This window comes from Miniopterus natalensis, chromosome 1 (genome assembly GCF_054644295.1).
Source record: "Miniopterus natalensis isolate mMinNat1 chromosome 1, mMinNat1.hap1, whole genome shotgun sequence".
NCBI lineage: Eukaryota > Metazoa > Chordata > Mammalia > Chiroptera > Miniopteridae > Miniopterus > Miniopterus natalensis.
The window spans coordinates 72,287,502-72,313,756 of NC_142081.1; positions in this window are offsets into that span (position 1 = coordinate 72,287,502).

A 26,255-nucleotide genomic window follows, 5' to 3' on the forward strand; every position below is an offset into this window, starting at 1 on the left:
AGAAAGTTTGTTTAATATTGATATTACATATTTCTACAGAGGCTATCATTTGAATTAAAAACCTATATATCAAGGTTAACTTCTTATCACTATTTCTTCTGCTGTTTATGTTTCTCTATATTGAGGTTTCTGTTTCAGTTTTGTCATTATTTTGGGTGAAGTCTTTTCTCAAGAATGAGAGAGACAAGGCTTTTTAGTTTTAAAACAGCCTCATGTATCTTTTTTCCCCCCATGACAGGTCTGGTATTGTTGAAGTGAAGTCTTTTTCTCTAATTTTCTGGAGATCTTAATTCATTTTTTTCTACCTACTTTTGCAAATGAGTTTAATTCTAGTTTTTAAGTTATTTATAATTTCTTGAATTTAAGACCTATGTTTTAAATATCAATAAGATTGTACTGAAAACCTATACAGAAGAGATAAAAGGATGGCAGATACCTTTGAAGAAGATGTCTATGAGGAAGAACCTGTAATTTTAGAAAGCAAATGGAAAGCTGCCTAAAAAATATTGGGAAGAAATAAATCACCAGGGATAGATGGGATGCTAATAGAATTATTTCAAGCCACAGAGAAAGAATCTGTCAAAATTGTAACAAACATATTTCAACAAATATGGAAAACAAAACAATGGCCTACACATTGGAAACATTCAATTTACATCCCAGTGTTCAAGAAAGGAGGTGCTAAAGAGTGCAGTAATGATGTACAGATTTCCCGTGCAAGTAATGTGATGCTCAAGGTAATACAACAAAGGCTTTACCCTTGCATGGAGCAAGAAATGCTGGGTGGATTCAGAAAAGTGAGAGGCATTGAAGATCTAATTGTGAGCATTAATTGGATTCTGGAGCACATCTAAGAATTTCAAAAGGTTAGTCTTTCTATAGGCTACAGAAAAGCCTTTGAGTATTTAGATCATGAAAAGCTGTAGTTTTCTCTGAAAGAAATGGGAGTGCCTCAGCACTTGATTGTTCTGATATATAATCTGTATTGTGGATAGGAAGCCACTATCGAGACAGAATATGGAGAGACAGGATGGTTTTATATAAACAAAGGTGTTCAACAAGGGTGCATTTTACCTCCCTATTTGTTTAATCTGTATGCAGAACATATTATATAAATAACTGGGCTAGGTTCAGAGGAAGGAGGAGCAAAAATTGGTGGAAGAAATTGAAATAAGATATGCAGATGACATTATCTTATTGGCTTAAAGTAGCAATGGTTTGAAATGACTTCTGATGAAAGTGAAAGAAGAAAGTGCCAAAGCAAGACTGAGTTTGAACATCAAGAAGACAAAAAATCATGATTACAGAAGAAATACACAACTTTAACATAGACAATGAAGACATTGAAGTTGTTAGTGATTTTATTACCTTGGTTTAGTCATCAATTCAAATGGGGACTACAGCCACGAACTCAGGGCAGCAATGAAAGAATTCAGAAAGATCACTAAGAGCAAAGATGTGTCATTAGAGACCTAAAGTTGAGATCATCCACACCCTCGTATTCCCAGTTATTATGTGTGGATGTAAAAGTTGGACATTGAAGAGCCTGATAGGAGAAAATTATTCATTTGAAATATGGTATTGGAGGAGAACTCTACAGATATCTTGGACCACCAGAAAAATGAACAAGTGGGTCCTAGAGAAATTAAGCCTGAAAACATCCCTTGAGGTAAAATGACAAAACTGAAGCTATCCCACTTTAGGCACGTCACAAGAAGGCAGGGTTCTTTGGAGAAGACAAAAATGCCGGGAAAAGTAAAAGGCAGCAGGAAAAGAGGAAAACCAAATATGAGATGAATTGACTCCATAATAGAGTCCATAGGCATTAGTCTACAGAAGCTGAGCAGGGCTGTTGAGGACAGGACAGTGTGGACATCACTCACTCATAGGGTCTCCAAGAGTCAGAGCCAACTCAGTGGCATGTAACAAACACAAGAGTGAAATCTCCCATTTGGTGAAAGACAAAAAAGCTAATGGATCCAATCTAAGCAGTTAACAAAATTTGTCCATTGAGATGTCCCCTGATCTTTTTCAATGTCTAAAACTTGAACGTAATCATTCCTGTGGAAGTTTTATGTAGATTCAGATGACATTATCTTATTGGTATAAAGTAGCTATGATTTGAAACAACTTCTTAGCAGTCAAAGGACTGCTAAGCTCTTCCTGGAATCTTCCTATCCTCCCTAATTCCTCCCCCCCCCCCCCCGTTTTGCTCCTGCTTTCTACATTTTTTCCCCCAAAGACTACTGAGTAGGGAGCCCTTTTAAAATTTAACAGAGTATTGACACTTCAAGTTGTGTAACAGTTTTAGCAGAATCTGGGCTAAGTGCAGAGAAGTAGATTGTAATTGGAACCAAAGAGTAGAGAAGGTATGACTATTCAGGTTGCCATATTCCCAGAATTCCTCAACAAAAAAGGATCTCTTGTTAACAGCAAGATATTGGGATTAAACAAACTATGGCTTTTTCTGTTCACACGGATTTGTAAACAAAGCAAATTATAAAGTGTTTATATTAAGAATGTTTACTGTCAAGTGACTGGATTTTTTATATGTGGAAATAATTTATTCCATAAAATAAGCATTTTCTGGGAATAATGAAAATGATTAAAATTTCATTCAAAGTGAAGATAAGAATGAAAATAGATTTAATTATTAAACATTGAGAGAGAACACTAATGTTTTAAGTCACAATGACTTTTACAAGTGAACTTTTGAGCAAAGAAAGGGTAGCTTAATTATGTTCTAGCAAGGGTTTTTTTTGTTTTTTGTTTTTGTTTTTTTAAATCTGAAGCAGAGGAGCTTGCTAAGAAATCTAATTATGAAAAATTCATGGATTTCAGAGAAAGATGGTAGCATAAGAATAAACTTACAAAGATAAACTTTTAAAATCTGACCAAAATGATCAAAGAAAAATATGTCTAAAATTATTTTAGCATCATTGAAACTAAAAATTCTTTCTATAATATTGAATTTCATGACCTTGCTTATAGTTAACCGTTTTAGACCTAGAAAATTGGCAGTTTTATACCGCTTATAAACTTAAACATCCTTAGGAAATTCTGTAGACACACTATAGTTCATGATCACACATGATGGAAGAAACACAAAACTCATAAAGAAAATTATGCATTGCTGTAGGAAGTAAAAAAAAAAATAATAAGTACCAATCAGGTTTTTTGTTCAAAACACTTTGTTTCATAAAGGGTATATAAATGCTAACTTTTCATAATTCATGAGCATCTGAGAATATTATTTCTTATATTTTAGTCATAAGCATGAGAAATAGTTTTCCTTCAAAAATACGTAGATAGGCTCTTTTTCTTATTTATTTATTCAGTGAGAATCAGAGTTAATGAGCTTGTTGAGTAAGTAGGAAAACTGTGACAAAGTATTAATATTAATAGTCTAGTAGAGTTTCCAAATGTGTTGGGAAATCTAAAATTTGTCTCTTCTAGGTGAAGGAATGAAAAATGAAATAATATTTCTTACATTTATTATCTCATCCAATAAACATTGAACAAACACTAGGCTCTATATTAACTTAAGACCTATATATTCAACAGACGTGTGAGATATATCTTGAACTCTGTCTTGATATCTATTGGATATTTTTATTTGAATGACAGACAATTAAGATCCAAATCTACTAAAATCTTCTCCCCCAAATTTCTTTCTTTCTCTGCAATCTCTTTCTTTTTGCACAAAAAATTGTATATCCTGATACTTTTACTTATATATGTTGAGCATTTTACATATCATTATAGTCCTCCTAAACATATTTAATGGCAGTTTGATAATCTACTGTTCAAATAATGTTTACTCAACCACCCTCTTATCTATAAAGTTATGATAAGTTTTTGGATGTAAGTAATTGAAAGCCACCCAAGTTAGCTTAAGGGGAAAATATAAGCTGCTATGAGAATACTGAAGTGTTTCATAGAATGAAGAGAAAGGAAAACAGAAAGTGACTAGAATGTGCAATGGGATGCTCCCAGTACTGTTTATCTCTGTCTCTTATTTCTGCTTCTCTCCACACCTCTGCCTCTTTTTCCTCTCTCTGCAGACTGGCATTCTCTGCTCTTCAGTTCACCTGGAGGAAAATAACCTGGCAAAGATCCTGAATTTTTTCATTTCTTGCATTCAAGGTATCAGCTCAAACTAAATCAGAATTCCTAGGTGAGAAAGACAATGTAATTGATGTATTTTGATCATGTTTCTACCCTAGTCCAATAAACAGTAACCAATGGATAAAGGTCCCATTTCTGTTTTTAAATTCCCATCTCCTCACCCCTTTCCTTTCCAACCATCTCTATATCTATGAGTATGTTTCTCTTTTGTTTTGTTTATTTTTTTAAGATTCCATTCATAAATTTCTCTGTGTGACTTATTTCATTTAGCATAATATCTTCTAGATCCAACCATGTTGTCACAAATGGCAAGATTTTGTTATTTTTTATTGTTGAATAACATTTCATTGTATGTATATATCTCTCATTTTCACCATCCGTTTATCTATCGATGGACAGCTAGGTTGCCTTCATACCCTGACTCTTACTAGTAATGCTGCAGTGAACATAGGGGTGCATATATCTTTTTGAATAGGTGTTTTTGTTTTATTTGGATAAATATCCAGAAGTGGAATTGCTGAATCATATGCCTGCTCTATTTTTAATTTTTTGAGGAATCTTCATATTATTTTCCATAGTGGTTGCACTAATTTACAACAGTAATAAGGGTTCCCTTTTCTCACCATCACTTGTTATTTGTTGATTTATTGATGATAACCATTCTGACAGATGTGAGGTGTTATCTCACTGTTGTTTTAATTTGAATTTTCATGATAATTAATGATGTTATCTTTATATATGTCTGTTGGCCATCTGCATGTCCTCTCTGGAGAAATGTCTACTTTTAAGTTGGATTGTTTGGTTTTTTTTTGGTGTTAAGTTGTATGAGTTCCTTATATATTTTAGATATTTGCCTATTAAGGGATGTTTCACTTGGGAGTATTTTCTTCCATTCAGTAGGTTAGCTGTTCATTTTGTTGGTTTCCTTCACATTTGTTTCTTTTTTTCTTTTTTTTCCTTGCCAAAGGAGACATATACAACAATATATGTTAAGACTGATATCAAAGAGTTTACTGCCTATATTTTCTTCTAGGAGTTTAATGGTTTCAGGCCTTACAATTAACTCTTCAATTCACTTTTAGTTTGTTTTGTATATGGTGTAAGAAAGTGGTTCAATATTACTTTTTGCATGGATCTGTTCAGTTTTCTGAACACCACTTATTGAAGAGACTGTCTTTACCCCATTGTCTATTCTTGCCTCCTTTGTCATGGATTAATTGACCATAGAAGTGAAGATTTATTTCTAAGCTCTCTGTTTTATTCCATTGATCTATACTCTGTTTCTATGCCAGTTTCCTGCTGTTTTGATTATTGTACCTTTTTAGTATAATTTGATATCAGGAGCATGATACCTCCCATTTATTTCTTTCTCATGATTTATTGGGCTATTTTGGGTTTTCGTGTTCTGTATAAATTTTAGGATTAATTGTTCTAATTCTGAAACAAATGCTATTGTTGTTTTAATTTGGGTGGCGCTGAATCTGTATATTGCTTTAGGTAGTAAGGATATTTAGCAATATTAATTCTCCCAACCCATGAGTAATGTATATCTTTCCATTTATTTTTATCTCTTTCAGTTTCTTTCTTCAATGTCTTAGATAGCTTACAGAGTACAAGTCATTTACCTCTCCGTTTAAGTGTATTCCTAAGTATTTTATGCTTTTTGATGAAACTACAGATGGGGTTGTTTTCTTAATTTGTCCACCCAATTGTCCACTGTGGTGTATAGAAATGCAACAGATTTCTCTGCATTGATTCTGTGTCCTGCAACTTTATTGCATGCATCTATTAGTTTTAATAGTTTTTTGGTGGAGTCTGTAGGGTTTTCTATATATAGTACCATGCCATCTTCAAATAATAATTTTACTTTTTCTTTTCCAATTTTGGATGCCTCTTATTGCTTGTTTTGTTTGATTGCTGTGGGTAGTCTAACACTTTCAAAATGATTGTGTATTTTATCATATGAGTTATAGTTTTCAGTTGTAGTGTTATAATTTTTTTCATTTCCCCCCCATTTTTTCTATCTGGTTTTTAAATTTTTTAGATTTCTGTCTAATCTGGATTTTTTTCCCCTCTAGGTTCAGGTAGTCTCTTTTTTCCTTTTAAATATCCCTATCAAATTACTTTCCTCCCCACTTGCTAGATGAATTCATTTTTTCTTCTTTATACTTGTTTGTATGTATTCTGTTCTTTTATTTCACATTTTACTATTTTAGTTCCTTTATCCTTTATTTTATTTTTCTAAATAAAAATTCATCTTCCTGAAGCACTTATTGAATTTATCAAATATGATCTAATTCTTTTAAACTTCACCCAAACACACACACTTATATGCCCATTCTACTATAACTTTATATTACTCTAGACTTCTTTTTATATAAAACCCATCAGTAGCTATAATTTTATGTTAAAGTACTTATCCAATTTCTATGATAATATTCCTTTAGTATACTTGTTGAAAAATGAGACAAAAACATAAGAGCAACCATGTCAAGCTTTTCTCTGACATATTAGTCTATATGTGGCTTGTAAAGAAGTCTCAGAAGAATATTTTTTCCTTAACCTTTTTTTCTTTATCCCTTCTATTTAATATTAAAACTTAACAGTAAGTTACTTGCACCTGTTTTATCTTTTCTTCCTTGTATTCTGCTCTCCAAATTATATAATTCTGTCCTACTTGCTTACAATTATATCCAAGTTTTATTTAACTTTGAATCCTGTGATTTTCATTCATTACATATATTTTTCTCTGCCTTCTTCTTGGCTTTTTTCTTGTGGTACCTCATTTTAATTATTAAAGATTCACTTTATTGATTCTTGGTAATTGTCCTTCCTCCAATCTAATAATACAAACTAGCTCAAAATTATGAGTTTTTAATTTTCAAATAATTTCTTCTTTCCATTATTCTAATAATATGTAATTAAAGATTTTATTAAATTTAGTTTATCTTTTAGTTCTCTTGTTTCAATAAAGAATAACTTTAGATACATATATTCTAAAATTTTCTTCTAATACTGATACTAACACATTGTTTCCTTATTTACATGTGCAAAACTGGGTCTCTGGGTATAAAATTTCAGAGGTGTGATATAGTAACAAAAAGAAATAACATCCATGAATGTGTTCTAGTGAATTTTCAAAGAGGTAATTTATAATTGGCTTATCAAGAGTATATGGATACCACCCAGTAATAATTAGATGACATATGTAGAACTCCATGAAAAGATATTATTTAAAATAATCTAATTGAGTAGCCAAACAATAATAGGAGACCATTTAAGAATTATTATAGTCATCTCACCTAGATTGAAATATATAAAAATATAGACTCAGAAAGGAAAATATCCACCAAAATACAACAGTAGATCCAAATTATTGTTCTTGATCAGAAATATTCCATAAACTAGAAGATAATTATTATTGTACAAAGTTAATTTTATATGTTCCTAAGTATTTATTTATTTGGTATTGTCAACATTCATTGAAATCCTTCTTGTCTTCTGTGACATTACAGCCTTCCAACTTTGTTTTGTCAAAATTGTCATTATGACAGAGGCCATAACTTAGGAATTGGGATGGCTTGTAGGAGGAGTTCTGACACCCCAGGTCCTCCCGAGAGCCCTGTAGGAAGAGCTCTGTGTTTATGACAAAGCACTGTGGTTGTAACAAGCCCTTCCCTTAACTTCCTGTTCCCTTCTATAAAGTACTTTCTTCATTTTTGTCCTCGAGAACTTACATGTGGCTTGACCAGTTTGCATGTCTGATTGCAATCCTTTCTTTTTCTTAAATGAATCTTTTTGGACTTTTATTTACACTGGACAGTTTATAGTTTTTGAACTTTTTATTCTGTTCACTTCATTAGTTCTATTTTATTTCTCTAATTTGTGTCTGAGTGACATTCCCTAAGACTCAGTCTTCCCATGGCCCTGTACATTAATCTCACCCACCCAAGTTCGTCATTTCCTCACTTTTCCATAATAATAAATACTATTCTCTTTGGTTTAGAACTCCAGTGTCAAATTTAGGATTACATCTATGTTCTCTTAATTTCTTTTTTCATTGCTTTTTTTGTTTGTTTTTTAATTGTTGACACAATTATAGGTGTCCTCCATTTACTTGATCAATGACTAAATTGTAAAAAATAAGTGTTGTAGTGATACGCATCCTGCTTGTCTACATCTCTATGGCCACCATCTTTTTCAAACTTCCTTTGATTCCTGAATTGCAAAAATTTAGTCTGCTCCTTAGTCTTTTTTTCACTACTTCCTAAGGCAAGCTAAATATAACAACTGAAAGAAATTAACCATCAATATCGACTTTGAAAAAATTTACCCTAGTTTGGGGAAATGATGAAAGATAGATATAATCATTAAATATATTAACTTGATCAATGTCAATTAGTACTTTAGAAACAAGTAAATTTTAAAAGTTGAGGAAAAAAATAGACTTGTACAAACAAACAAAAACAATAAAACAACAAAACAGTAAGTGCTACTATACAAAGAGGACAGAAAAGAAGCATGGTCCAATTTAACACCACCTGACATTTATCAGAAATAACAGAAACTCTACACCTATACTCTGAAGAATTTGAAACAAATAAATAAAATATAATGCTTTTCTCCTGGTATTTTGGCTAAAGGACATCTCTGAATGATTTAAATACCTTGAAATTTATTTAGACTTGCTGTATGGCCAGCATATGGCCATTTTATTTTTTAGAACATCTTGTGTGCTCTGGAAAAGAATGTGCCTTCTGTAGTAAAGTAAATTAGGTAAAGTCAAAACAAAATTCAAACACAGAGAGAACTGAAAATTATTCTTATATCAAGTTTTAATACTGCAACCTGGCTGCAAGAAGATAATGGGATATTATTAAATATTGAAGGAAAACAACTCTGATGTAGAATTTTATATCCAACTAAAATGGTATTGAACATTGAGAATATTTAAAAAAACATTCCCAGGCACATTCAGCCTCAGTTGGCTTGGTATATCAATCCAAAACATATCCTGAAAATAATTTTAACCTTTAAAAGACGGCATTTAAGAGACAGCATCATACAAACTCCATATATTTTCCAGCATCAGCTGTACAAATAATGGTTTCTTTCCTTTTGCCTGTAAAAAAGAACATATATGGTTAGGTTTCTGAGTATTTAAAGAAAGTATTCAAGTAAGAAAATCAAATATAGGTGTCCTGTCAAGAGATATAGGATGTACAAATCATAAAATGGCTTAACATCCTTACTTATTGATTATCTCTTTAATAAATGTTTTATTGATGCTTTATGTATCTGGAAAAATATACACAAATTGTAAATATATATTAATGATATCACATAATAAACATTTCAATAGATATCAGCAAATAAGAAGAAAAGTAGACTAGAATTTTGCAATAAACATAAGCAACCACCACGTAGGTCAGGAAATTAAACCTTACTAGCAACTGAGAATTCCTTTCAACTCCTTCCCAGGATAATTTTCTCCTACCTTTTCCAGGTAACTAATATCCAAATTTTGAAAAATTTCTACATAATGCTTTGTAGGTTTCTGTTTTGAGGTTTTGTACTCTATTTAGTAGGTTAATTGCTGGATGATTGATAGTTCTGATTTTATTCTTAGTGCCATATATTTTTCATATTTTATTTTTGTTAGCTCCCTTTTCCTGGTAAATGAAATACAGTTAATTTTTCATGTTATCTTTTACCTGACTACCTTGTAAACTTATTCATTTATTAAAATAGTTTATCTGTAAATTATTTAAGATTTTCTGTGAAAAATTAGTTTCATTTCTTCCTCCTAAGTTCTTACTTTTTTTTTCTTCTCCTTGCCTTTTTCACTAAGTATATTGTCTGGTATAGTGCTGAACCAAACTGGTAGTAGAGGGTCTAATTTTCTTGTCCCCAATATCAGAAGGGAAATGTCCAATATGTCACCGTTACAAAAGATGCTTGCTACCGCCGTTTGGTGATTAGGATGTTTCTTCCCACTCATAGTTTTCTGTCTTTTTCTCTGTCCTCCTTCCCCTCCTCTGAGCTTTGTAAATTAGTGATTTTCTTTTGCTTTACAAGGGAACCACGTTTCTTGTAATCTTCTTGATTGTGTGATTCTTTCATAATGTGCCAATTTCTATTGACATCTTAATTTTCTACATAGCTTCTATTTTTGTTGTATTTGGTTTGCTCTTTGTTTTCTAACTTCTTTATGTTAAGTTTCTTGGGCTTATTCTGTTTTCAACTATTGATTCGGGTGTTTAGATTATTAAATTTAATTTTCCTTTTTTCTTTTAAATATATACCATTAAGGTTATTTTTCTTGAGCTTCAATATGTCATTTTCACCCTCATTCATTTAAAAATGTATTTTAATTTTCACTAAAATTTATTTTATGGATTGCCTGACTTCAAAACTTGCAGGGATTTTTAAGTTGTCATTTCTAATTGATTTATAGCTTAATTCACCTGGTGTCTGAAATGTATTATTTCAGTACTTTAACTTTGTCAAGACTTCCTTTATGGGACAGCATATGGTGCATTTAAATAAATATTAAATTTCCACATCAAAAGAATGCATTTTGCAATTATTGGCTGTAATGTTCTATATATGTTAAATAGGTTCAAAATTTTTAATAGAGATATTTAAATCTAAATTCTTACTGACAATTTTTTTGTATTTCTTCCAATAGTTAATAAGAGAAGTAGGTAAAGTTTTTAAGTGGTTATGGATTCATGTATTTCTCTCAATATTTCTCCCTATTACATGCATACAAATTTAGAAGTGCCATATATTTCTGGTGTATTGCTCCTTTCTTATTTTAAAAAGTATTTCTTTATTCCTAGTACTCATTCTTGCCATAAAATGTATTCATATATTGGTATAGCTACACTAGCTTTTTTTTGGTTGTGTTTTCATGATAGAATATATTTTTATATTTTTTAGACTTACTGTATCCATACATATTTTGTAAAAAGCATTTTAAAATTTTGAAATTGATTTTGGAAATTTTCTTTCAATGGAGTGATAAAATCATTCATATTACCTAAAGATATTTAGATTTTAATATACCATGTTGCTATTTTTTCCTTTCATTTATGTTCTTGCCTTCTTTTCCATTAAGCATTTTTGTTATTTCACTTACTGCTTTATTATCCAATTAGTTTTGGCATCTTTTGATTTTACCCTTTAAATTATTATATAATTCCTTGACTTATTAATGTTTAATGTAAAGTAAATCTTTAATCATTCTTCTTAACTATAAAGATCTTAGGATACTTTTGATATATATATTATTAGGTAGTTTTTATTAATTTTTATAGGGACATTTTTATTTTATAGTTTTGAGAATTATCTTTATTATTTATAGGATATATTCACTATGGTTTATTACATGATTCTACAGATTACTCTTAACAAAGCAATAAAATAACATGATGCACCACTAAAGTGACCTTCAAATCCATGGTGTTGCTGAGCAAGTTGTTTTTGTACCTTATTTATACCAATAGACTCCCTTATGTTAGTACAATAAATTTGATAATGACTTAACTATTTTCTCAAATAAGCTATAATATGTATTTTTAAATTGAAATATTAAAAGTAGGCTATCCTCTCTTCCAGCTATATATATATATACTTATATATATTGTTTTTATTAATTTATTAATTTTAAAATTTTAATGTTGACTTTATTGTAGGTGTCCCCCTTTTCTAACCCCCTTTGTCCACTTCCACCCACCTCTTTCTCCCCCTCCCTTGACCTTCATAACACTGTTCTCTGGATAATCAGAGTATGTATATGTCTTCTGTAGCTAATCCCTTCACCTTCTTTATCCAGTCTCCCCCACCCACTCCTCTCAGCCATCGGCCAGTCTGTTCCATGTATCCATTCTTCTGGTTCCATTTTGTTTGTCAGTTTATTTTGTTCATTAGATTCCACATATCAGTGAGATCATATGGTATTTCTCCTTCTCTGACTAGTTTATTTTGCTGAGCATAACACTCTCCAGGTCCACCCATGCTGTGGAAAGGGTAAGAGATCCTTCTTTTTTACAGCAGTGTAGTAGTCCATTGTGAAATGTCCCACAGCTTTTTTATCCGCTGGTCTACTGATGGGCTCTTGGGCTGTTTCCAGATCTTAGTAATTGTAAATAATACTGCTATAAACATAGGGGTGCATATAGTCTTTCTTATTGTTGTTTCTAGATTCTTAGGACATATCCCCAGAAGTGGCTTTTGTTCATTTTATATTTTTTTTCATGAAATTCTACTTACTAGTTCATTCTGGTTAACTCTAAACATATACTACTCCATATAAATCCTATTAGGCCTAGCTTTTCATTTCTTACTTTAGATTTTTTATGCTTAGAATTTCCATATGTTTTTTGTTGTTTTTTTTAATCACAAGTATTTAAAATCTAAGTCTGATGACCCCACTATTTGGATATGGGGTCTATTGTCAATATTTTTTCTTCTTAGTTTTAGTCACACCTGTCATTATTTTGTTGTATATACATGTGTGCATATACACATATACACATAACTGAATGGTGCTCATTGCTTATGAAAATATTTTTTATAAGGTAAAAGAAAGCCTGGTTTATGTTATCTTCTTCCACAGAGACTCAGTATTTTGAGGGGGGAGTGGTCTAAGAGTCAGTGCATGTCACTTTCAAGCAGCAGCAATTAAACTGGTTTATCATTGGGCTGCAATTCTTGGGAATGCTAATCTATTCCATTTCCATCCCTGCTCTTAGGCCTTTGGTGTTTCAGATGAAAGCCTTGGGTTTTTAAAAGAGGCCTTCCTCCTTGTGAGCTCTGAACCAAATTTTTATCTCCCTAAGCACTATAAGACTATTAGCACTTTCTCTTACAGATGGGAAAATCCTTCAAGGGACAAGAGAATAAACAGTGCTCTCTCCTCTCTGAGGTGCTCTTTTCTTTTTCTTTTTTTTATTGTTGACACTATCACAGATGTCCCCATTTCCCTTCCCTTTGACAGCCTCCACTCAGCCCCCACCCTCTTCCTTCTGGCCATCACCACACTGTTGTCTGTCTGTGGGTTATGCATACATGTTCTTTGGCTAATCCCTTCACCTTCTTTCATCTAGTCTCCTCTCCCTTCTCCCCTCTGACAGCTGTCAATCTATTCCATGTATCCATGCCTGTTTCTGTTTTGTTTCTCAGTTTATTTTGTTCATTAGATCCCACATATTAGTGAGATTATATGGTATTTGTCTTTCTCTGACTGACTTATTTCACTTAGTATAATAATCTTCAGGTCCATCCATGCTGCCCAAAAGGTAAGATTTCCTTCATTTTTATGGCTGTGTAGTATTCCCTTGTGAAAAATGTACTGCAGCTTTTTAAAAATTTTATCTTTATTGCTGAAAGTATTACAGATGTCCCCCTTTTTCCCCCTTGACCCCTTTATCTCGCACATGCCCCTTGCTCTAGGCCTTCACCCCACTATTGTCTGTGCCCATGAATTATGATGGGCATTTGGACTGTTTCCAGAATTTGGCTATTGTAAATAGCACAGCTATGAACATCGAGATGCAATTCTTTCAAATTGGTGTAATGGGATTCTTGGGACATATTCCCAGAGGTAACTCCATCCTGTTTTTGAGGAAACTCCATACTGTTTCCACAATGGCTGCACCAGTTTGCATTCCCACCAACAGTGCACTAGGGGTTCCCTTTTCTCCACATCCTTGCCAGCACTTTCATTTTGTTGATTTATTAATGATAGCCCTCCTGGAAGATGTGAGATGATATCTCATTGTGGTTTTAATTTACATTTTTCTGATGATTAGTGACAGTGAGTATTTTCATTGGAATAGAAGAGAGAGCCAGAAATCAACCCATGCCCATATGGTCAATTAATATTTGACAAAGGAGTCAAGAGCATAGAATGTGGTAAAGACAGTTTCTTCAATAAATGGTGGGAAAATTGGACAGGTACATGCAGAAAAATGAAACTAGATCATCAATTTACACCCTGTATGAGAATAAACTCAAACTGCATAAAAGACTTAAATTTAAGTCATGAAACCATAAAAGTCCTAGAAGGAATCATAGGCAATAAAATATCAGACATCTCTCAGAGCAATATTTTTGCCCATATGTTTCTAAGGGTAAGGGAAATAAAGGAAAAAATAAGCAAATGGAACTACATCAAACTAAAAAGCTCTACACAGCAAAAGAAACCATCAACAAAATGAAAAGGGAGCCCACTGTATGGGAGAACATATTTGCCACCAATACATCATATAAGGAGTTAATTTCAAAATATGTAAAGAAGTCATACAACTCAACACCAGGAAAACAAACAATACAATTTAAAACTGAGCGAAGGACCTGAATAGACACTTCTCCAAAGAGGACATACAGATGGCCAAGAGACATATGAAGTGCTCTTTTCTGTAGTATTTTAGCCCTGCAATCTTTAGTAGCTTGGTGTCTTGTTGACAACTCCATACATATATTTTATAATTTTTCTCTACAGCTGAATTCAGAATTAGTTTATGATTGTTTAGAGAAAAAAACAAGGGCAACAAAAATAAAGAGGATATACATTTTTTTAAAAACTCAAAAGCCAGAATTGAAATTATAGAACTGGGTTTTTTTTTTCAGTTTTATAATGGAACTTTTCCTGATAAAAATTATATAGAACCATGAAAGACAAAAATGAAGTTTCATTGAATGACATCACAGAGCCTGGTTTGTTCATTCAAAACTGACAAATCTCAGAGGGAAGGTGGGGGTGGGTAGGGAGAAATTAACCAAAGAATTTATATACATATATGTATAGCCCATGGACACAGACAATAGTGTGGTGAAGGCCTGGGGGCGTGGGGCAGGGTGCAGGGGGTCAATGGGGAAAAAAAGGGGAATATCTGTAATACTTTCAACAATAAAGATAAATTTTTAAAAATTGGATCATTGTTCTGTGATTTTTACCAATTTTAATTTCCTGAATTATTTCTATTTTTGTTATGTAGAAATGTAAATATCTAAGGTGTAGCTAAGATATCTAAGGATTATTAGTAATAATATTGAGGAAAATAAAAATTTAATTTTAATATGGATTGTAACCAACCTGTGTTATAACACAGGGTACTTCTGTCTTTTAATATTGGTTACAGTTTAACTTCAATATGTCATTAAGTAGAAACTAAGTAAATGGAAATTTTAAAATTATATTATGTGGTAAAATTCTTTGGGAAAGTGTGGTATTCAGTTGTTTTTATTTTCTGTCACTATTGCACGTCTGTATAGTAACTGAGGTCATGCAACAGAGAAATATTTATGTACCTACCACAGACCCCTGAGTAATTGGAGTTCAGCACTAAAATTATAATAGGAAGAAATGATACTAAGAAAACCTTTTAAAAAATGAACAGAAAAGATGATAAACCCAAATGGTGGTTCTTAAATGGATAAAAGTAAAAGGATTATAAACAAAACTGTGAGAATTTGTGTTTACCTTTCATTATATTTCATTACAAATAAAGAAATTCCATTTAAATATTGAGTGTATTGGACTTTCAGATTCAAAATCTGGAGTTTTTTGTTTGTTTTGTTTTTATTAATTTTTACCCAAGGATACTTTTTTCCATTGCTTTTCAGAGAGAGTGGAAAGGGGGGAAGGAGAGAGGGAGGAGAGAGAGAAAGAGAGAGAGAGAAACATCCATGTGAGAGAGACATATCAACCGGTTGCCTCCAGCATTCACCCCAACAGAGGCTGGGAGCAAACCCGATACCCAGGTACATGCCGTGACCAGGAATCGAACCTTGATCTCCTGGATCCTAGGTCAATGCTCAATCGCTGAGCCAGGCCCAGCTGGGCAGGGTTCTTTTTCCCCCTTATTTTAATAGGCTGCTATTCACTCTTTCCTGACTGAGTGTATCATCGGGTCCTTTACATTCTCTATCAATTTCAAGATGGCTGGGCAATGGTTAAAAAAAAAACAAGCTCGATATATAATTGACAATTTCCTGATTTTTTAAAATAAGTATTTATTTGGATTACTATCAGCTGGCATATATATATTATATATACATATATATCTCATATATGTATGTGTGTATATATATGTGATTGCATAGAATTTTAAAAAATAAAGAAGTACATTAGAAAAATGTATGCAATCATTTGAATGTTACTTTCAAAAATCTTGCTGCTGGGTGCAGACTGCACTGTTTCACCTTTTATTATAAAACTCAGTGAATAAAACATATTTGATAGCTTGGCAATAGAAGAAAAATTTGTATTTAAATGAGGACAGAAGACATTGGGCAGGAATTGATATGATTATGCCACAACTGATGAGTCATAACTAATGACACAGTCTAGTGCTAGTGAAGCAAATTTGCTGATGGGAGTGAGAAGATGCAATCAGTAAGCCCAGCGATATGTGCCAGGCAGACAAGAGCACATCCGCACGTGTGGTAAGGGATTCTTTAGCAGAAAGCTTGTTCTCAATGGCATATCTGTGGAAAAAAATTTGATTTTTCAGCATAGGTCTTCAGGGTTAAAAGATTATATAGATTATGAAACACAACAACAACAAAATGAGCCTAATGACACTTAAAAATATTCTGATTTTGACATACAGTTAAAGACAAATCAAATGGATAGCCAACAGATTGTTTAGAAAACTTAAAACTCAGATTATGTTCCCTTATATATACTGGTGAGGTAATGGATAAAAAATTATGAATTTTTCAGAAATAACCCCTCTGCTTTATCATCCATTTTGAAAGATTCAACATTGACATTGTATTATTACTGTTTTTCTTTTTCCTTATGAAGTTCACCTTCTATCTTGTCTAATATTTCCCTTTTCTTTGCCTGATAATTTAGAAATGATTGTAACAAAACACTAGCAGCCCCATATCATTGTTTTCCCTGTCCTAAGAAACTGGCTGAGGGAATATATTGTTTATTTTATATCTTTGTCTCTGGAACAGAGCAGGATACCTTGCTCACTGAAACATGACAATGTGGAATGACTGAAAAATATGTATGAGAACTGCTTGAACATGAGAAGAGGCTTGGGATATTTATAATATGGACATCTGTTTTATTTTTTGCCTAAAGCAAAACTATTACTATTAGTTAGAAAATGTGTTAACTTAAATTCCTTTATAGGAGGCAAAATAAAAGTAGTGGAGCAAAAAAAAAATTAGCCCCTCCCCCTTTCTCCATTCCTTTCCCAACAAGATGTCTGGAATGGCTCGTCCAGGGCTAATGCAAAGATGAGTAAGGGCATGGTCAAGACCAAGGCTCTTGAAATCTTCTCACTCCAGTGTTCCTAGAGTCTTGCTTAGTTCTCATGGCCTTCATCGCTGCCCATTGAATCTAGAGCCTAAGCATCAAGAAGATGGAGGGACACAGGACAAAGCATGCAGGATAATTGTCTTTCTTTTTCTGTTTTTAAATTTATCTTTATTGTTGAAAGTATTACAGATGTGCTCTTTTTCTTCCCCCAAGTGCTTTCCTAGAAGCATTGCCTAGTACCTTCTAATTGCTTTAATTTGCCATGTTTGGGTCACGTAGCTTTTCCTAACTGCCTAGGAGATTGTGAAGTGCTTTTGCAATATTTTCATATCACTACAAACACAGTCTGGCTTTTCTTAATAAGTAGAAAAAAAATTGACATCTGTCACAGCATTATTAACTCACATAGGCTTCAACATGTGAATTTCCTTGATGATGGAAATTCTTTTCTCATGCATGTAGGGAAGAGTCTCTTTTGATTGCCCCATTGGGACATTTGGCAATATATGGAGACATGTTTGCTTGTTACATGTGTGTGTGTGCAGGGGGTTGCCACTAGAATGTAGTGGATAGAGGCCAGGGATGCTGCTAAACATACTACAATACACGGGACATTTTCCAACAAGAAATTTTGAGCCTGGAGTTCGAATAGTGCTGAGGTTGAGAGAAGTGGTCTCTCCTACCCGTCTTTGGAATATGATCTCAAAGGGCAATGCTACAAGGAAATGCAAGATGAGGGGGCAAGTGGGGTAGCAAAACTACAGCTACCATGACCAACCACAGAACTTAACTGTTTTCAACTGTCTGAAAGATTGCTGAACTTGCCAAAAATAGCAGCAAGTGGCCCAGCGGGTGTGGGTCAGTGGTTGGGCTCATTGGTTGCGCGTGGACCCAGGAACCAAGAAGTCACAGTTTGATTCTTGATCAGGACACGTGCCCAGGTTTCAGGCTTAATCCCCAGTAGGGGGCGGGCAGGATGCAGCCGATCGATGATGTTTCTCTCATTGATGTTTCTATCTCTCCCTCTCCCTCTCCCTCTCCCTTTCTCTCTCTCTAAAAATCAATGAGAAGTATATTTTAAAAAATGGAAGCAAATTCCTCAGTATTGCTTTAGAAGGCGAACCTGAAACCATGTTTGAAATTTGCAGTAAATGTATTAAAATTATTCAATCATTTGATCTGTGCAACAATAAAACAGTAGGCACCTTTACAGCACTGAATAAAAGTGGAGAATATTATGGTGTCAGTTTGTGAAGAATTCTTTATATTAAAAAAGTTTTGAAATGTATAAGCATTTGAAACAAATCACCACAAAGGTCATTTCTAACTCTTTAATATAAATCACTGCTAGACCGAGAAAGACTATCAGTGTGAGTCTATAGGGGCCGCTAGTCTATGCCCCAGATAATTTATGCACCAAGAGAAATGTGACTGAGGAATAGAATAACTGCCTTCTGCTGGGCTCTCTAATGCCTGCCTGTGGAAAGTAGAAGAGGAGTGGCTATTCTTCACCCCCTGGGGAACTACACTAGGCTAACTCTGAACCAGCCGTCCATACTGAGCTTAATGAGCACTGTATTTCAATTAACACTGAGAACTGGATATTGAAAACAACGTACGTAGTAAAACTATGGCCAGATCGGAAGCATTATCTTGCCAGTGAATGATTTTTCTATCCTTACCTTTTTTTAAATCCAATCTAAGACAGGATAACACTGAACTCAGACCACAGGTGTAGAGACTCCCAATGTTTTAAACAAGCAGTAAGAACAGAATTAAAATACAAAAACTAGGAATGTTTCTTTTACTCTCTCTTCTCTGGTCTTTTCCCTTTATAGCTACTTACTATTTCTCATTTGTTTTTGGTGGAATAGGTAATTATGACTTATAATAAAATATTGTTGAGAATACAAATATATGTGTCCTATATAATAACAATGAGAAAATGCAATTTTTAATATATTTTTGTGAACATTGGTCTATATAACATTGTGATTCCTATGAGAAATTATTTTATAAACATATATTTAATATGAAATCTAATTTTTTTTACTTCAGTGACTCAACTTAATAAGGGTTACATAATTAAAAAATAAATGCATTTTTAAAGTTACTGTAATTTAATACACTTTTTAAAAACTTTCTCTTAAAAGGGGCAAGTCATATCCACTGAATACATATAAACATTGCTTTCCTAATTTTCACTCTTAACCAATAATCTTCACATCAGAATTTTATCTTTTATAGCATGTCATTTTTTCTTTGCTATCTAAATGCAGGATTTTAACTTGTTCCTTTATGAGACAGAGAAACACCTACTTATTTTATCTGCATCCTTTTGCCTTTTGTTGGCCGCGATAGCATTTATATTAAACCCCTTTCCATTGAAACATTGAGCTAAGTTTGGGAAAGATGATAATACAGACTCAGTTTGCAAAAAAATACTTGAATGAACAGAGGACTTTTTATTAAGATATGAGATGGTCACATTATTTGGTGATCTATGACAACTCACCTCTGAAGTACATCATGTTATAGCACAGAGCCATTTACTCTGGACAAAGTCACTTTCAGGAATGGTTTTATTACCATGAAAATGAATAGATGTACTGGCTCTAAAGTGCCACCATTGCCCTTTATGAGAACAGTGAACTAGATTAGCTGGCATGCTTGCTTCCCTCGCTCTTTATGAGCCTTATGTGTTTTGGGATATATTCAACATTTTTATCTGGATGATGTTATTTTCAGAAAAATTCTATAACAGTTTTTATCCAAGCAAGGAAAAGGTAAACATTAAACTTGCTTAATAAAGATTTAGTCATGAAAATGCATTTGAATACATTGGTTTAGCAATCCTAACACAGTGATCTTTCGATTTTGCCCAGAGAAATCTTTTGAGGTTTCACATTATGGTAACTTACAAAATCATGAATGCACAAGAAAATTATAGGAAAATAAAGAGATTTAAAATGATGAGAGATATTTGCTCATTTGGTTTCCTGATTAAATTTAAGTTTACAATTTCACGTAATATACTGCAATAGTCAGATAAAAGCAAAATAAGGTATAAGAGATTGTTGGGTCAGCTAGAGAAAAGACAGTGTTGTGTTTTTCTTTCTGTTTTTGCTATTAGTATTAATACACATATATTGAATGAGTATCCTATTTTAAAGCAATTCAACAGTATTTTACATATACCTGATATTTTATATAATGTACTAAAGGAAAAATTGTTCACATAAAAAGAGCATTGCAGAGGGGAAGCTGGAAAATGTATTAATGAAAATTAATTTTGTAAAATATTTTTCTAATTTTCTTGTGGAAATTGGTTAGACTAAAATTTTGAGGGAGTTATCTTCCCTTACATGAATTTTTACTTTGACTTTTGAAAAGAGGTAACAGTACTACTTAGTTCTATAACTTTCTGAGGCAGTCTTTTTACTCTTCACATCTGATGTAAAACTATCTCTGTACTTCACTGGTTGTGCACGTGAAAAGTTATTGGGAAAGCATCAATATGAAAGCTTCTTCCCCTGAGGAGCCTTCGTTCCTGAAGGTCAGTTAGTAGAGGTTATTATAGCCCCAGTAATAGTTTGATCCTTTGTTAGGTTTTTGTTCATGCCATTGTTAAATGAATTTCTGTTGAACGTTACGAAACCAAAACGATAGTACCTTAATAACTGAGAGAATGTCATGGGGCAGCTCCTCATCAAAGCAGAAGGGGTATGTCTTTTCAGTGTGAAAAATACAGTTCATCTAGTTAACGAGAAGGGCAGTGAGTTCCCTTATAGGTGTTAAATGGGGTCAGCAGAATGGTGGTTCTAAAGCAGATTCCAAAGTTGCAATTTCTATGTTAGATGATCAAATATATATCAAGTCTGCATTCAAAAATGCTGTTATCACAGGATTCAACGTACTGTATCAAAGAGAGGCCCATCCTTGTCTCCAGTAGAGGAATTTCCTTTTTTTGGTACCATCCTGCACTTAAAGACTTCCTAACCAACATATGGGAAAACAGGGAGAAACAAGTTCAAGGTAAGGCTTGAAGGATGAGAAGAGTGAGTGAAATAAATGCCGTGATATAAAAGCTTAAAAGTATGACATTGCAGGTTACCTTTGTGTAGGGATGGGACATTTTCACGCTAAAGGTGAGAACGAGTGGGCTTTTGTATTTTGGGCCTTAAACATCCATCCTTTCTTGGTCCCTTCTCTGGCATTCTTTTGGCAAATTGGCCAACAGGATGTTCAAGATGCTCCGATATTCTATCACAGGGAGCTGGAACTTTCCTTTAGTAATGTGCATTCCACAAGCTTGCATAGTCAATCCCTCACACCCTCTTCCCAGAGTAGCTGACATATGTGATCCATGTGACCCAGATATATAAAGGCATATGTATATGCAATCAACTGCGTTATTGAGAGTAAATTTTGAAGTGTTGGGGAAATAGTAATAGTTCCTATATCAGTACCAGTAAAGTAGTAGTACAAATACATACAACTTAGGTAAAAGCAAAGCTAAGATTCAACTTTAAAGCATGGTGTTTCTGTATCAGGATGTCACCAATTGAGCATAGGTATAATTTGAATTTTGAGTTTGAACTTTAGAGGAGTTCAGTCAAATAGAAAATTCTGTGATGAAGGAAATTTCTATAAAATAGAAACAACCTATTAAATATGGTTAGCATAACTATGGAAGTCCATTTTTTATTTTACTTAATTTTTATTAATATAAATATAAATGTAAATAGGAGCTCGTGTCTCTTGGCTCATGCATCTGTCTACTGTGCAGAAGATTTTTAAAGCATCAATAAAACAGATGCAAATCCACAAACAGTTGGAAATATAGTATACTAAATCTATTGAAACAAATGTATAAGACATGTACTTATTTTGGAATAGAATTTAGGTGACACCTATGTTTGCTGTAGCCATGTCCATGTATAGTAACCTGTTCAACAGTGTTTCTTAATAAGCGTGTGGCTAAAGGATTTTTAATATATTTGGTTAAAAACAAAGCAAACAAATTCATTGGACACAGTTTTATTAGGAATCTCAAGCATTCATAGGTCAATTGAAGGTTTAGCTTATCTTTGGTTACTTCTTTATTTTACTTCTTTTTATTTTTTGATTTTTTTTTCTATTTTTTTAAAAAATTTTAATTAAATTTCTGGGGTGACATTGGCAGTGTGTGCTTATTGATTTGCTTGAAGATCCTGTGGTTCTTCTTCTACCGGATCACAAAAGATTTTGATTTATAGCTTGCAGTATTGCCCTAAGAAAGACTGTTATCCTGTCCTTAAAAGGCCTTGACAGGATAACATTCTGGACCTGGGTATATTATGCTAAGTGATATAAGCAAAAGAAAGACAAATACCACATGATCTCACTCATATGTGGAGTCTAAGGAACAGAATAGGTTGACCAAAAAGATAGGACCACAGACATGGAATCACGAAACAGACCTACATATCTCAAAGGGAATGTGAGAAGAGATTAACTGGAGTTTATAAGCATATATGCATAGCCCAGGGACACAGACAATGGATAGGCAGGGGCCTGGGGTGGGGTGGGAGATGGGCGGAGGGAGGTAAGAGGGAGGAATAGGGGACATCTATAATACTCTCAACAATAAAAATAAATAAATACTGACTTTTCTAAAAATAAATAAATAAAATTTAAAAAAAAAAAAAAAGGGCCTTGAAACCTGACATTGACTTGGCCTCCTTACGAATGAAGTTCTTCCAGGCATCTATTTCCAGAATAGGGAGGTTTCATCCATATTGAATGTTTGCTTTGGCAAGTAATTTTCCTCCACGTCAGCTTATCTAGAGTTTCCAAAAATTCTTCAACTGCCTTCACATCAGCCCTTGCAGACTTACCGCTCACTTTCACGTTATGCAATGAATAATGGTTCTTGATTGGTTTAAACCACCCAGAGCTAGCAGCAAATTTAAGATCATAGTCAGGTCTAGGTATTTCTTTCAACATTAAGCAAACTTTCGCATTAGTCATGGTCATTATGGTGCCAAGTGGGATACAGTACTGTGTCTTGTCTTCAATCCTGGTAATTAGAAGTTTCTTCATTAGAAGTTTCTTCATGTCTGATATAGGCTCTTCTTGATTTTTGTTAGTCTCATTGCCTTCAATGAGGCAGATCCTTTAACAGCTCCTGTCACTTTGTTCTGGTTCTTCAGGATCATAGTGGCTGTGGTGGGATGGGACATGCCTGATTGGTGAGCAGTAACCATCACTAATATTCCACCTTCGTAGTCCTTAAGCACTTTTTGTTTCCAGGTTACTCACTTGCTTTGGTCTCTTACTGGCAACATTAGCAGTTGAGTTTGTGCTCTTGGGGACCACAATGAGCAAAACAACATAAGATTAAATCAAACACCAGAGACAATGATGCAGTCAAGAGATGTGAACACGAGAAGCATGAGGCTGCTGCCGGCAATAACATGGTGTATTGTTTTACAGTAAATTTTCTTTTTTTATAAGTAGAAAGAGTATACTCTGAAATAATGATAAATGTATAGTATAGTAAATGTATAAACCAGTAACATAGTTGTATATTATCATTATCAGTACTATGTATTATACATAATTGTATGTGCTATACTTTTATACAACAGGCAGCACAGTAGGTTTTTTACAACAGCTCCCCACAAACACGTGAGTTTTTCATTGCCTACAACATTATGATGGATGTGATATCACTCACTAGGCAATAAGAATTTTTTAGCTCCATTATAGTTTTATGGGACAACCATCATATATGTGATCCATTGTTGCCTGAAATGTCGTTATGCAATGTCTGACCTTATTTAAGTCAAACATCTTCAGGAGAGAGAGAGGGAAGTTTAATATTATACCATTTCATTTCAAGGCCAAGAATAAAAGGTGATGTCCCTAAGAGAAGGTTTAGCTTATGTTTGGTTACTTCTTTATTTTACTTCTTTTATTTTTTGGATTCTTTATTTTTTTTCTCTTTTTAAAAATTATTAAATTTACTTGGGTAACATTGGTTAATAAAATTATATAGCTTTCAGGTGTATGATTCTATAACACATCATCTGTATATTGTATTGTGTGTTTAGCGCCTCAAGCCAAGTTTTATACCATCATCATTTATCCCCCTTTTACCTTTTCATATCTCCTCCCACCCCCCCATTTCTTTCTATATTTTGGATTCTTTCATTGGTGGGCTCCTGGTGTTTTTGTGAAGTCAGTGTAGAAACTGATTAAAGGGAATTGATATGAGTTAAGAAGGCATACAAACTAGAATTCTAATTATAGTTATATTTTAAGAAAGATATTGTGAAAGTAATGCAAATTCAATTGAAAATTTCAAGTAATACAAAGCTGTGTAAAGCAAAATGAAAAGCAAAATTAATCTACCCTTTTTAGCATCCTACCTATTAACGGTTTCCAGTGTTGATAATTTTCAGTGTTTATTCCTGTAACTTTTTCTATGTAAATATAAACATATATACAGTTTAAAAATGCTAATTATTTCTCCACACTGTGTATTTTTATGCAGAGTTATCTATAATGCTTATATAATAGCACTACTGAATTATGTACCTGCTAGAGTTGCATAACGCTACAGCCCTGCAGGTACATAATTTTACTTATACAAATAGAATGGTTTTCACTAAAGAAACAACTTATCAATTCATCAGCTACCCATGTCAGTAAACATAGATCTATATTATTATTTTTAATCTTTGTAGGGTATTTCATAACATGGATGTGCCACCATTTAACTATTCTCAATGTCTCAATTTAGTACACATTTAGGTTGTTTAAAAAGTGTTTCTATTACAAATAATTTAATACCTTAACATTTTCCTCATTGAAAAACAAAAACATTAATTTAATATAAGCCCTACTGAAAAATATATAAATTAGGCAACATTTAAATATTATTATACAAATAATACATTTTTATTTACTTGCAGTTATTAGAAACTCTCCTAAAAAAACAGAGGTAATAATAGAAATGGTCAGATATGAAAACTTAAAAATAAAGATATAAAATTTACTTTGTATTATTTTCTATTGAAGGCATGATTACATTTTTAATTATTTGAAAATCATGTGTATATGCATATGGCTTTATGTTTATTTATCTATCACATAGCTTCCATGCAACACTGACACACACACACACACACACACACACACCAGTGCACACCCACACCAGGTCCTTTTACAGTGTATCATTTAAAAGTGATATGCTTTAGGTGCAAGGTTCAGTCTATGATATAGCTGCCCACTTTTAGTTCAGAAAATCTCCATTTGAATAAAAGTGAACCCAATTACAAGTGAACCCTTGTAAATGTTCAGAAATTGAATCTCAGAAAGAAATTTATACCCAGTAAACATTGTTTTTATATGAAAAATGAGGACTTAGGAAGTGGCTATTTTCAGAATGATCCAAATCTATGAACACAACTGAAATAAACTTGAACTTACTGAGAATTGCAAAGAACTTTCTACTTACGCAAATATAAGTCTTCTCTGGCAGGAAATTTGATGCTGTGGTTTCTCTTTAACTTCATTCATCTAAATTCTCATGCATAATTACAAGTGCTCATAAAAATAATAACCTATTGCTGTAAAGGTGGAAATATAAGACTACAATCAAGTAATTATCAATATTTTGGCAGCTATATCTATAAATTATGTAAATCCGAATCATTCCCTGCCAATTCTATAATCTTGTATGTCTCAAATCACAAAAGACAAAGAACCATGGAATTATTTTTCTCACATTTGAGATCCCTAAAGGTAGAGGCCACAAATAAATAAATATACAATACATATATGTGGTTAT